Below are 12,711 nucleotides of genomic sequence, written 5' to 3' on the forward strand. Positions count from 1 at the left end.
AAGGAGGGTAACAGGTGAGAACCAGTTTGAGTGTGTTAGAATTGAATAAATGGAGATTTACAGACGGAGGAAATGAGGTCGAGAGTTCCTGTTTTTCTATTTTATGGCTTGACTTCTGATTTAGTGCTTCATTTATTCATTTTCTACAGTAACTACGCTCTCTGACCGACTTTGTTTAAATGTGACAGTGTTGGCCAAGAGACTCATTTGTAAATGAGGTCCTCTTGCCAGATGTTAAATTATCCATTAAAATAACAACAAAACAAACATGTAAAGTTATAATCGGAACACACAAAGTAGCTACATAAGGGATGAGCGGCAAGCAGAATAAGGCAAGTCAGGTTTGTCATGGTGCCATGTCTTTTTCACACTATACTCTCACTGTGTGGCTAACAAATGTGCAGAGTTATGACTATCCACGAGAGCCTCTTGAAGGATTCCTTAAAATAAACATAACAAAGCACCATGGTGATTTTCATTTATTGAAGACGACAAATGAACGTTAGCTCCTGTTATATGATATGCAATGTTGATGTACAACAGTTAGTATTAAATACTAGATGTCACCTTGAAAAATGCACCACAGCAGAAATAAGGCATTCATGTTTGATTTTTAGATTCTCTCAGGTGCTCTTAGTAAAATGTTCGATTTTCTGCTTTTAAAAAAGGGTTTTTGGTTATTTTGTTACTTTACAGCAAAGTCCTGCTTGGTTGGTCCATGGACAACAAACTTTTACTGGCAGCTGGATCGGTTCTAAGGCTTCAGTAGACATGGAAGCCTCTTGTTTAAATCATGAGTCAGGGCTAAAAGAAAAAACAGCATTGAAATAAACACTTAGTCTTATTAATGGTTGATTTTCTTGTTAAATTTTTCAATAGCTTCCACAAAAAACAAAACAAGAACAACAGTGTTCCTCTACACCCACTCATTTACTCAGACATGAAGCAGCACACATGTACACACAGACAAACACAGACACACAAACTAGCAGACATACTCAGAGGGTATTCCTGTCTCCTCCACCCTGATGTAGATGGATGCCCCTGGCTGCTGATCCTGAATCTACATTAGGTCATTACAATAAGCAGCGTGGCCCGACGAAACCCGCAAAGTGGAGGCAGCAGAGGGGCTTGGGAGGAGAAGTACTCTCCCGGCCCTGTGGGGAAACAACCTTGACACAGTCATCTGTCTTAGTTACACAGGAGTTAGACCTACTGACACACACACAGAGGAAGCGGGCCAGCCCCTGCAATCCCTGCTATGTTGTTATGATACTGCATTAAAGGAGCTAATAGAGTGCGTCTGAAAATATTGAAAATATCACAGGGAGAAAAAGAGGTCTGGCCGAATGTAATGGATGACAGAAGTATTAGGCTGTTGGGGGTTGTTGCTTCTTGGTCAGCTGCTGAAGGATGCAGCAAGGTCAGAAATAACCTAACTCCAACACAGGTGACTTCTGACCCCGGGCGTCAGGTGAAGGTAATATGGGGAGGGTTGAGGGTGGGCCGGGTCACGGCGATGAGACGTCCAGAGATGAGAAGTCTGAAGAGGAGGGGAGGAAGGAGGGAGAAAAGGCGGGACAAGGGCGTCACTGCGGTGAGCTCTCACTCAGTCACCCCGGGGCTGGCTGTGTTTACGGAGCTGTCAGTCACGTGGTGAGGCCTGTCTCAGGGGACACAGGCCACCAGGGCGATGAGAAAATAATAGCTCCTTCTGTCAGAGCTCCGAGGGACAGGGGTCTGATGGACACCACTGGGAATTAGAGCCGGCCTCCGGGACACGTCCCGTCCTACACTTAAATACTGGCAGGGTAGACACACACGGGACGCCAGGGGGAGAGGGGATAACACACCAGTCTCGTCAATGATATCAATATCCATGCTAAGAGCCCTTTGTATTTGTGGTGTCCATGGCTGTCTTGCTAATATTGTTGAGATGTCTGAGGTAAAAGCGATCAAGTTTCAAGAACACAAACAAGCAAGCAATATTAAAGATATAATATAAAACGTTTCTGCAGTAAAATATCTAAAAAACAACTACACCTTTTTTTATTTATTCTGTTCAGTTCAGTTCTTATATTTTCCTAGACGTTTCCAGCAATATTCCAACCGAGAGGAACCCACACGTTTACTGAAGGTAGCGGTGTTTGATTTAGTAAAAAAAAAAAGCAAAGAACAAAAGGCAGGCGAAGGAAAAAACTAAAGAGAATTACAAAACTGAGGACAAACCAGATGACATGGGACCAAAGCGCGGACACAGAGGAATCACGGGATCCACGGGAACAGATGCAGGAACACAGACCAACAACAAGTGAGGGGAAAAAGACAGACTCAAATACACAAGGGCTAATGAACAAATGAGACACATGTGTAGACAGAAATGGGTGAGAAAGGGACAAAGACAGGAAGTTGTAAGTCCCAACAAGACACATGAGAATGAGTCTAAAACAGGAAATGACTAACCAAAAAACCCAGACCATGACACTATGATCTTTTGTTTTGTCTTATTGAGAGACCCCTACTGACAGGAATAACATACTGTGCCTTTAAGAAGTTCTACAATGTCGATGCAGCTTATTGTTTCTTTTATTTTCCAGCAAAATTACCCTTTCTCTGTCTGGTAATGTGACTTTCTTGTAAAAACTCCCAGTAGTAGTTTCAATACTGAAACTTGAAAACTTGTTAAACATCAGCCTCTTGGATCCAATAAATGACAAAATACTCATGAGCCCTCTCAATATTCTGAGATTTGCTCATTGTTTGTCTCCTGGGTGTGATTTTAGGACAGCGCAGCTTGTCAGTGCAATGTCAGCCAACTCTCAAATGTCTTGGCGCGCTTTAATGCATCGAACAGAGGGAGTTTTCAAAGTGCTCGCAATCCGACCTAACAATAAGGAATTCTATACAGCCGAGAAATTGGATTGATTACCTCTCTCGGAAGATTTTCGAGTGTCTACATGTAAATTTTCATATCACAGTGAAATGAATGGCGATCAATGTCTGGCAGGAAGGAGATCAATCTAAAAAAAAAAAAGTCCTATGTTTTGGAAGATTGTCTTGTGTGAGGTAGACACAATAACACAGTGAATGGGATGAAAGTAGTGTTTGGTTTCTAAAGTAAACTAGTGCCACAGTAATAACATAAGGCAGCGAGGCAGACGTTCCCATATAAGGACCGCAGAGTAAAGAAATACGGTCATGCTGTATAAAAGAGCTTCAGGATGGCCCCTTGGTGATGAGCTGGATTGGAAACCACCGCTCCATCCATAAAATCTGACTTTAAATCAAGCTGAACCACCATTAAAAGGGGTGAAAGATAGCCTAGTGGAGCTCATCATTAGTACAAACACTCAGAAATCATGGGGTAGCATCTGTTTTTCTGCACATCCTCCCACATCAATGCTAAGAGCAGTAGGCCTCAGGGAAGGGGGGCGTGCAGAGGGCTATTCCCCTGTCCCTTACCATGAATAACAATCTCTACCTCCAGGTAATTAAAGGGGACAAACGATGTTCATGGGGCCACGCCAGCCCATCATTAAGCAAAGCAACTATTGCACGGGGCATGTGTACACACATGAGGAGGAATAGTCTCTTCACACACCAGTCCAGGAAACATAATGACCATTGATTTTGAGTGGACGAGGAGAGAGCGCATTCACTATATCTATTACACAGATTAGTCCATGTATCTTTTTATCTGCCGGGCTCAATGCAACGCTGCGCGTTTCATCCTTTGTTCCCCGCTGTCTCAAATGGGGCGTCCGCTGTCTTTGTCTCGTCCTGGAGTGTGGACAAGATGATGAGATGGGTTACAACTGATCCCCCAAACTGCAGACGCTCCACAGAGGCAGAATATTTTTAGGCTATATAGTGATACTCAACGTTTTGAAATCTTCTCAAGAGCACACAGATGCAAGGACTGTGTGACCATGTCAATACAGTAATAGTAATAATGTGACAATGTCTTACGGATGACTACTTTCACATTTTAGTTGGAAAAACTTTCGAAAATTAAGAATTTGCAAAAGTAACAGCTGTGATGTTTTGACGTGTTACAGAAGTAACTCCAGCTAGCCAGCTAGCCCTGGTCCTAGTCCAACACTCCTGTGCTATCTGTGTAAACACCAACACTCCCCTGGTCCGCAAGCTCCCAGTCTGGACTGCTAACTCCTCATGGCTAACTGAGCTAACTAGCTACAGCTAGCAGCAGTTAGCGGTTACTTTGGTAATACGCCTCCTCCATTAACTTGACAGGTGGACAGTTCTTACATATTGCACCTTTAACACAATGACATTCCTGATAAATAATCATCAGTAATGTGGAATTATGACACAGTGGCTAAAGGCAGGTATTACAACAAGTCTAACAGTCTGGTAAGTTCAGAAAATTACATAGTAATCACTTCACTGTATTGCAACCTATAAAATCTTATAAAAAAAAAGACTTATGCTATATCAAGATATCCAAAAAGATCAAATCATGATAACGACATCCTATTGATATATTGCCCAGCACTATTCACATCCCTGTGCAAGTGGATTTTACATCATACTAATGAATGTGCAGCCACACACAGTACATTTGACTTTGTTACAAATTTAGAGCGGTGCGAAGATCTGAGCCACAGACAGACAACACAAACCCGCCGACTGTGTGCTTTTGGAATTGGGTATTGACATCAAACATTGCGCCGCTGCTGAGCATGCACAACTTTGCCACTATGTTTAAAGATACTGACTGAGACAAACAAGAGCATGCAAATAACAGCCCACGTCCTGAATCCGAGCTAACATGGGCAGACTGCAGAAGTGACCTTGCCGTGTGGTTTTGTGGTCTTGATGGATTACGTATGCGGTTCTGTCACTGTGCTGCACATTGCTCTAGATATTATGCATGTTGCAAGTAATATGGGGCACGCGTCAAAACAGGAGATCGAGGGACTATCATATTGAGCAAATCCCCAGTTAGCTAGTGATCTGTGATATCAGAAGAACTCGAAAGGTAGAAGGTAGAGCTGGAGGAGGAGGCCAAGGGAAAAAGAATAAAGTGGAGGACGCTTCTTTGCTAAGAGAAACTTGGTCCTCAGTAGCTCTCTGCTGCTTTATTCCCACATTTCAAACTGCGTCCAAGTGCAGGACAGTCCTAAATCAAAAAGAGACTTTAAAAGACCTCGGGAATGAAAAACACCTCAAGTACAGCTCAGTGCCTCCCGCTGAGATCCAAGCTGTTTCATGACTTTAAAACCTGCTAAATTATGCAGCACCTTACAGCAGGAGAAACACAAAATAACAGACCACAGATATCCCGCCAAACGCTGGGAAGTGTGGGTGCCTACCTACTGATGTAGGTGATGCCCAGACTGTAATGTAACAGTATCATCGCAGCATGATAGACAAAAATACTTTCAATATATCAGACCAAGCAGCGCATGAATGTTAAACTTAATGCGGCACAGATTGTGATATCTAGATATGCTATTTTAGGGTGTGCACGTTAAAGTTTTAGGGACATTAAGCACATTTAAACTCATCTTTGGTAATAGGCCGGCATTGCCAGGAGTCATCATAATGTATGTAAAGTCTACAAACGTTAACACAAGAAGTTTTTCTTTCGACTTTTAACAACACAAGACATCAGTGACGTAGCGAGTTAGGTATGTATGTACGGACAGGACCTCAATACCATGGCTCCACCACCCGTTGCACAAACTCTTGCATCAGTGTGATATCTAAGGTAAGTGACAATCTTTATATATGTCAGTGGCCTCACATTTTAGAAAGTAAAGGTTGTCTCGCTAGTGCTGACTTATCTTCTTCATTGATGCAGATACGGCAAGTAATTGATTTAGTAGAGCTGCTCTGTTGTTGTTGTGAGCTCAGGCATGTGTGAGCCGACAAATCGGACCAGACTGTTCAGGAGGAGGCGTCTTAAAGAGACAGGAGCTAGAACAGAGCATTTCAGACAGAGGAGGAATACGGTGCTGCAGCACTGGACAGTATGAGAAGACTGGTGTGGTTTTTTTGAGCATTAAAGAATGTAAATCTGTTCTAGTAGTAACCCAAAATAAAATGATGAACCTGTAAATGAGCCTAATATGTCTTCTTTAATATTATTTTGACTTCACCTGAAGCCAAAAATCTCCTATGTGCTGTCGAGCATCTTGAGCTTGACAATGAACAATGATGGCTTTTCGCATCGACAAAATGGCTCTCTGAGCATTTATATTTGTCTGCGAGCCTTTCAGTATAAATAAGCCTTGTTCATGCTCAGGCTGCTCACAGGCCACGAGCTTATCGCCCCATGCAGGGGCATGAAGCAGCTTACTGCAGGTGTACAACACAAGCCCCTGGATTGGACAGCAGTCTATCACAAAGGCTTACACCCAATACATTTCCTTTAATGCTAAGTGGCAAGCAGCAAAGGACTGGCTCCCGTTTTTTTGGATAAATATTTGTTACAGTTAGGCGTGAGACTGAGCACCTTAGTGCCTACTGATCAAGATCATACTCTGTATGGGTTGTGTTACTGTGAGTTGCGGAGCAGTAAATGCACAGTTATCCTGAGACAAATCATACGGTCGCAGCCACATTTTCTATCTCTTCCATTTCACACTTTATGGAGCTGTACATCGCCATGCCATTACAGATTTGGGGACAGGACAAGTTCCTCTGCCGTGACAGCATGTTCATACACAGTAAAATACAAAACCAAAACTGACCCAGCAAACAGGAATATCTGACAGCAGTAGCTCTCCTTGATAAAACCACAGCAGTGTCACTCTCCTTATAGACTGAGATCTACAGTCAAAAAGTGTCTGCACACACACACATCCGCACATGCAGAGCATCTTATGATGATTTCCGTAGAGCAATCTTCCAGGTACTTAACGGCATTAATCTCCATGTGGTGCTGCAGATTGTCTGTTTGATTTACACAACACTGAATCTCCTTGAGAGGCAACCGAAGATATCTTAATCCACGCCTTTGATCAGCATCTCCTCTGTCTCATTTTCCCTCTCCCTCCTCGACTCTACAGTGATCATCCTCTTCTCCCTGCCCTGCTGCTGCTGCTGTTGTTGTTGGCGAGAAATTCATACTTAATTCACATCATATTGTTCGTCTCATGTCCTTAGTGGGGCTGCAGTGGTTATATTCACTGCTGTGTCATCTGCCCATTATCATCTGCTCGATTCATCCCGCGCACCCGGCTCTATAAAATTGTTTGTTTCTGGGTTTTTTTCTCTAACGTACCATAAAGGGACTCTATCGCTACGGTTGGGCCGATGAACGACGCCAATGACTACTGGGCCCTGATCATCGGAACGTCTTGATTTAAAAAGCCCCCACTCCAGAGAACACAATTAAGTGGTAGGTCACCTCAGAGTTGCCAGAAGGCAGGAGTTTTTGTTGTTTGTGACATGTGGGAGTGAAATTGAAAAGAAGTTTATCGCCGCTCAGTGCAGTGTTACGTCTCCAAGTCCCGTTTACTACTTTCTCATTAAATCCCCCCAGTTAGGAAGGACACAGGCAAGCTACTGTGCAGACACACGGTGAGGAAAAAGAAGACACTCTTGAAATGGCCACAGGGTTGTGTGTCGACGATGTTGGCAGTTGCTGTCAGAGCGACAGTGGGAAACAGCAGCGACTATAACGGTGAGCTAGTGTGCGACTGCAGCCTTAAGGAAAGACTGAGGGGACAAACTGCCTCAAATTAAATGTTAAATAAAAATTGCTCATCATAGTTTCCCAGAGCTCAAGGTGACCAGTCCAAATCAGTCCAACACCAAAAGACACCGAACCAGCAATATGTTTGCCCTTTTTGCTTGAGGAGTCATCGCAGCTCTAGTCCTCACTGCAGCACGACAAATTGACATAAAAGACAACAACAATTCAATTGTTTGCATGAGGAATAATAGTTGAATTAGAATGAAAATCCAAAGCTGGTTATCACTGCCTTATGGCATACGGTAAGTATATGAAAAGTAATTAGAGATTGTAATCTGCCTCCAGTGTGCCCCCCCCCCACCCACCCACGGATGAATGTCGAAAATCCTGCCAGCCGACGCGCCCCAACTCCCTCCTGACACGACTAATTGACTTGCCACCATGGGTGACTGACATGCCATCCAGAGGGCACCATAATGGCCGTGTCATGAGGGAATGATGAGGCCTGCCGACAGCTAGCAGCGCTCGACCTTTTGCGTGTGAGGTCGGGTGTCAGAAGGAACAGGATCCCCCCCTGTTGTCGGACCCACAGCCTCGGGGCTCTGTGGGGATGGGGATGAGCCGGAGACGACGGGGAACTGGAGCTTTTCAATCAAGCAGCCTTGCAGGACAACGATTTCAGTCGGGAATGGCGTTGCGATGAAAAATAAAAACAATAAAACAGAAATCAATCGGCGGGGAGCCTCGGGGCGCTCAAACATCTTGAGGGTGGAAGGAAGATGAAGGAGAGCGGTGGTGACTTCCACCATCATCTTCAACCAACAAAGGCTTGTTATTATTGTGCTGCTTGTTTTCTGCGTGAGATAATATTTTGAGTGCGGCTTTCATGTTCCCTTTCAATCTCCTCCGTCAGTGAATAATTGAGAGTGAGTCTCTTTACAAACAGGACATGTGACTGCAAACACAATCTGCAATGCAGCTCCGGGGGGATTTATGAAAGAACGTCTGTGTGCCTTTCAAAGAATCTTTACTCGCGCGTTAGTTAGTGTTGTTGGTTTTGCTCACTGGGTATTAATGTCTTATTCATTTTCTGCCTCCTGTCTTATTTCCAAATATCACTAATCCTGTTAGATGAAATCTATTAATGTTCTGCTTTGGCTGCCACACACAAAATTCCAAGTGTGCCCATAAGCCCCAAATTTGCCATGAAGGCAGATCTGGTCTGCCTCTCTGGATTAGAGAAGATTTAGCCAGGCAACCAGACATGTGTGACCAGCGGTTCACGGCGGGCAAAGTCACCCGTCCCACAGACAAAAGGCAAGAGTAAGCTGCAAATAAAGTGATTTTCATTTCTGCCATTATGCTGCGTGAATATGCCCCTAATTTCCCATTCATTCCTGTATTGTATCTGATCTCCGTTGTTTGGACTTAATTAGCGCCATCTTGATCCTGTGTGATGATATGTCACATCCAGGATGTGGCCACGACAAAGAATATGATAACGTGCTGACGTGTCGACCAGATGTGCGGTGAAAAGAAAAAGATAAGACCGCACCGAAGAAGCCAAATTTTGTTCTTCAAGCATTTTTTCTTATTGTAGTGAAATAAATGGAAAAACAAACACAAAAGAATAATTGATAACTTAATGGATTTATGGTAAAACAGCAGAAAGAGCCCGACTAAATCACTTCCAGCAGACTCTGCATCAGGACGATCTGATTTCTGAATTTATGATTTCACATGAAAAAGTCACGAACGTGAGGCGAAGCAAAAGTTTTCCACACAAAACAGGCAGAAACGGCGGCTGATAAAAGTGAACATGAAGTGAAAGCAAGGTATTCATTGGAAAATCCACCCAGCCTCCCTCCTCCTCCTCCTCCTCCTCCACCACCACCACCACCACCACCATCATCTCTTCCATCACTACAAGTGAAGCAGAGAGAGCAAGAAAGATAAAAAAAAAAAAATAAAAAAAAGACTCTATGGTGCTCCTGCGAAAGTGAATCAATCTGGAAAGTACCACAGTGGCTGCCACAGGCCGGAAAAGACTCACACGTTATCACACAGTGCTGACTACATCACAGTGTGGAGCATGAGCAGAGCAGGGAGAGGAAAATATGAAGCGATGCCACAGCAGCAGCATCAGCAGCAGCAGCAGCAGCACTCCACCTGTCCACAGAAATCCTCACAGCCATGTTCTGAATCTCAGAGAGGTGCGGATTAGTGACAATCCTGAAGAGGAGGCTCCTCACAGCGGGTGACGGGGACAAACACACTGCACCCTGAAAACCTGAGGTATTTCTGACAGCACATGTAAAATACGCTAGCATTCCTGCTGTCTTTGGAGGGGGAAGTTATAGATAATACAACACACAGACGTGCAGAGTGTCTCACTGCCACACTGTTACATAAACTTGAATACAGTAATGCTTAACCCCATAAATAACCACTGGTATCTAAAATGTCACCGTTAGAAAGACATTTAAGGGAGAAGAAGCCTTTTCGTGGCTTTTCACTGAAGGAGCTGGAGCTCTTTGAATTCCTCCTGTGTTCCCTCAAACTGTACTGACTCATTGTCCCTCACTGTCCGCTGCCATCCCTGCTGAGATCCTGCTTCCAGTGCGGCAGGAGAGCCGGCTGACTTACACGGATCATTCACACTCCCCGCAGGATGGCAGATAAATATCCTGACAGCCTTTAAATCAGAATTATGTTCAGAAGCACAACTGCGTGCGCCTCATTCCTCTCCAGTTCCTTTCTTTTCTTTTTTTTTTTTTTTCTCTCTGTGATGCGACAAGCCATGTGGCCAGTTGGGAAACTTTCAGCACCACAGACAGGAGGACAGCTCCGCCAGAGCGGCCCGGGCGTCCTGTCAGTCAGCCCGTCAACAGGCTGCTCTGACAGGTGACAGACACACCTGTCAAATCACAACACAACAGCCGCTAGCTGTGAATTACAGCACAGAGAGACGTGACGTGCACTCTCACAGATCAGAGATAAGGTTTTAGGTTGTTTTTTTTGCGCACTGTGAAGTCGTTCGCTCCGGCTCTTTACGCATAGCCTGATGTGAGCTGGTGAGTCTGAGCCGGTGCGTATGAAGCTGTACCTACAGCCAGAGCGACCGCAGCCGAGCCTGTATGAATCACACACACACACTCACCGCACAGCTGCTCTTCACACCGGCAGAAAGAGCAACGCGCACCATCTTTCCAACAAACTGCCGCTCTTCTCGCAGCACTTGCAGCAGTCTTTGCGCGCACAAGTCAAACGTCCAACTCACCTCTCCGGAACGACGCGAGGGCTGCTGCACGTGTTTGTCCCTTATAAGCAGAAGTCATCCATACCGGCGAGTCCCGAAAACTTTTATTGGCTGCGCACGTTGAGGGGAACGAAAACCGTGGAAATGTTCAGCCTAAAACTAGTGGCAGGCGCTGGTTTATCCCTTCTTTTCTAGAAACAAAGCATTGGAAGCTGGAACCAAATCAATGTCCCCTTACGAAGCGTATCCTTCTGGGTGGAAAAACAATATCCCGTGTCGTTGTGGACAGTGCAGTTAGTGCAGCGGTGGAGAGCCGGCGCATACAAATGTGTCCATGCTTCTCCTGCAGGGAGCAGCCGCGTCAGCCTCCCCGGGTCCTAAAGCTGCGCTGCGCTCAACTAATGACAGCTATTACCGCCGCTGCCTGTCAGCCTGTCTGTGAGCAGACAGCCTCTCAGAATGACTGCTGTACATATGACAACACCGAGAAATCTGCTTAATCCTCTAATACTAAATCCCAAACACCAACATGTGAAAGTCACATTCATCTAAGGCATTATTTTAAGAAAAACTGGCTCTTCTAATCTCTCACCTCTAAATCTGTCTTTCTGCAGCCTGCACGAACCTCAGACTGGCTGAGGTGAATCTTTCATTTGAAGCTATGAGAACAAAGTTCTGGATCAATAAGTGATTCATCATGAAGTGCAGGGAAACGCGGAGCTGAGCTGGAGAGGCTGCGCACTTGAATAATCAGGCGGGTTATAAAGCTCCTTCTAAAGAACAGCTTCTGTGGATACAGTTCAGTCTGGCGGCCTGGCAGTCAGCGCAGCCTCACCTCGCTGCTTTGTCTCAGGATGTGGATCAATGTGAACTCTCCCACCAGCACAGGATCTGATGAGTGTGTCACCTGAGAGCAAAATATCAGCCTCCTCATCCCCCCTTTTTTGGAACTTCAAACTTGTGGACTATAGTGAACATTTCTCCAATCACCAGGATAACAACATCCCTTAAACACAACATCTGAACGGTCACCGCGCTGTGATGGCTGCGGCCCGTCTCCAAAATGTTGGTGCGTAAATTCAGACTCACGTGGTGCGGTGTGGCTAAAGGGCGGTAATGTCGCTAACCTGTGCGTAAAATCCGAACACGCTTCCCCTCTAAAGCATCTGGTAGAGCGGAATATAAATAGGAAGGCGTGGCGATTAATTATTGCCTTCTCAATTGCTTTACTCATCTCATACATTTTAAGCGGCTGTGAGAAACACAGTGGCGCATGACGACAAAACCGAAAGCTGAGCTCAGGCCAGATTCTTCATTATTGTCGTCTGGAAGTGGAATATTCATACATTTTTGATGAGTTTAGATCGCCACAGGGAGACACAGAGGAGGCCATGACACGTTTTAAAGGGGAGAAGAAGTTATAAACCACATAAAAGCTCGTGAGGAGCTATTTCTACTGTCAAAGGGGCACATGTGAGACCAAATATGAGCTGTTTAGGGCCAAAAGGAACGAAACAAAAAACATAAATACTTAAGTTTCAACATTAAAGGGGCAGTATGTAGTTTTGGAGAAGGAATTCAAATGCAAAACTGTAATATTTATTATATAAATGAAGTAATAATACATACTCATAAGTATTTATATACTACACAACTGACTAAACAAGATGTTCTCAGAGGAAAATAAGGTCCCAGAGCGCTGTTTGAAGATAGAAAGGTGGCAGGGTCCGCCACATGTAAACAAGGTAAAACAGTACGACATTGTGTTCTTCAAGGTCAGTTTGTT

At 44.6% G+C, this 12,711-nt stretch overlaps 1 protein-coding gene across 2 annotated transcripts in view; it reads right to left on the reverse strand.

The window, feature by feature from the left end:
• The window catches only part of robo1 (roundabout, axon guidance receptor, homolog 1 (Drosophila)), a 238,715-nt gene extending 227,125 nt beyond the window's left edge, over positions 1-11,590 (reverse strand). The window contains exon 1 of one of the 2 annotated variants that reach the window (XM_030397402.1): positions 10,947-11,590. The gene's annotated coding sequence lies outside the window, so the exon portion shown is untranslated. Of the gene's footprint in view, positions 1-10,826; positions 10,923-10,946 lie in introns of those variants that run through there. The other variant, XM_030397410.1, reaches the window with a different exon arrangement.
• Between the last annotated feature and the right edge of the window lie 1,121 nt (positions 11,591-12,711).

Source organism: Sparus aurata, chromosome 2 (assembly GCF_900880675.1).
Source record: "Sparus aurata chromosome 2, fSpaAur1.1, whole genome shotgun sequence".
In the NCBI taxonomy this organism is placed as follows: domain Eukaryota; kingdom Metazoa; phylum Chordata; class Actinopteri; order Spariformes; family Sparidae; genus Sparus; species Sparus aurata.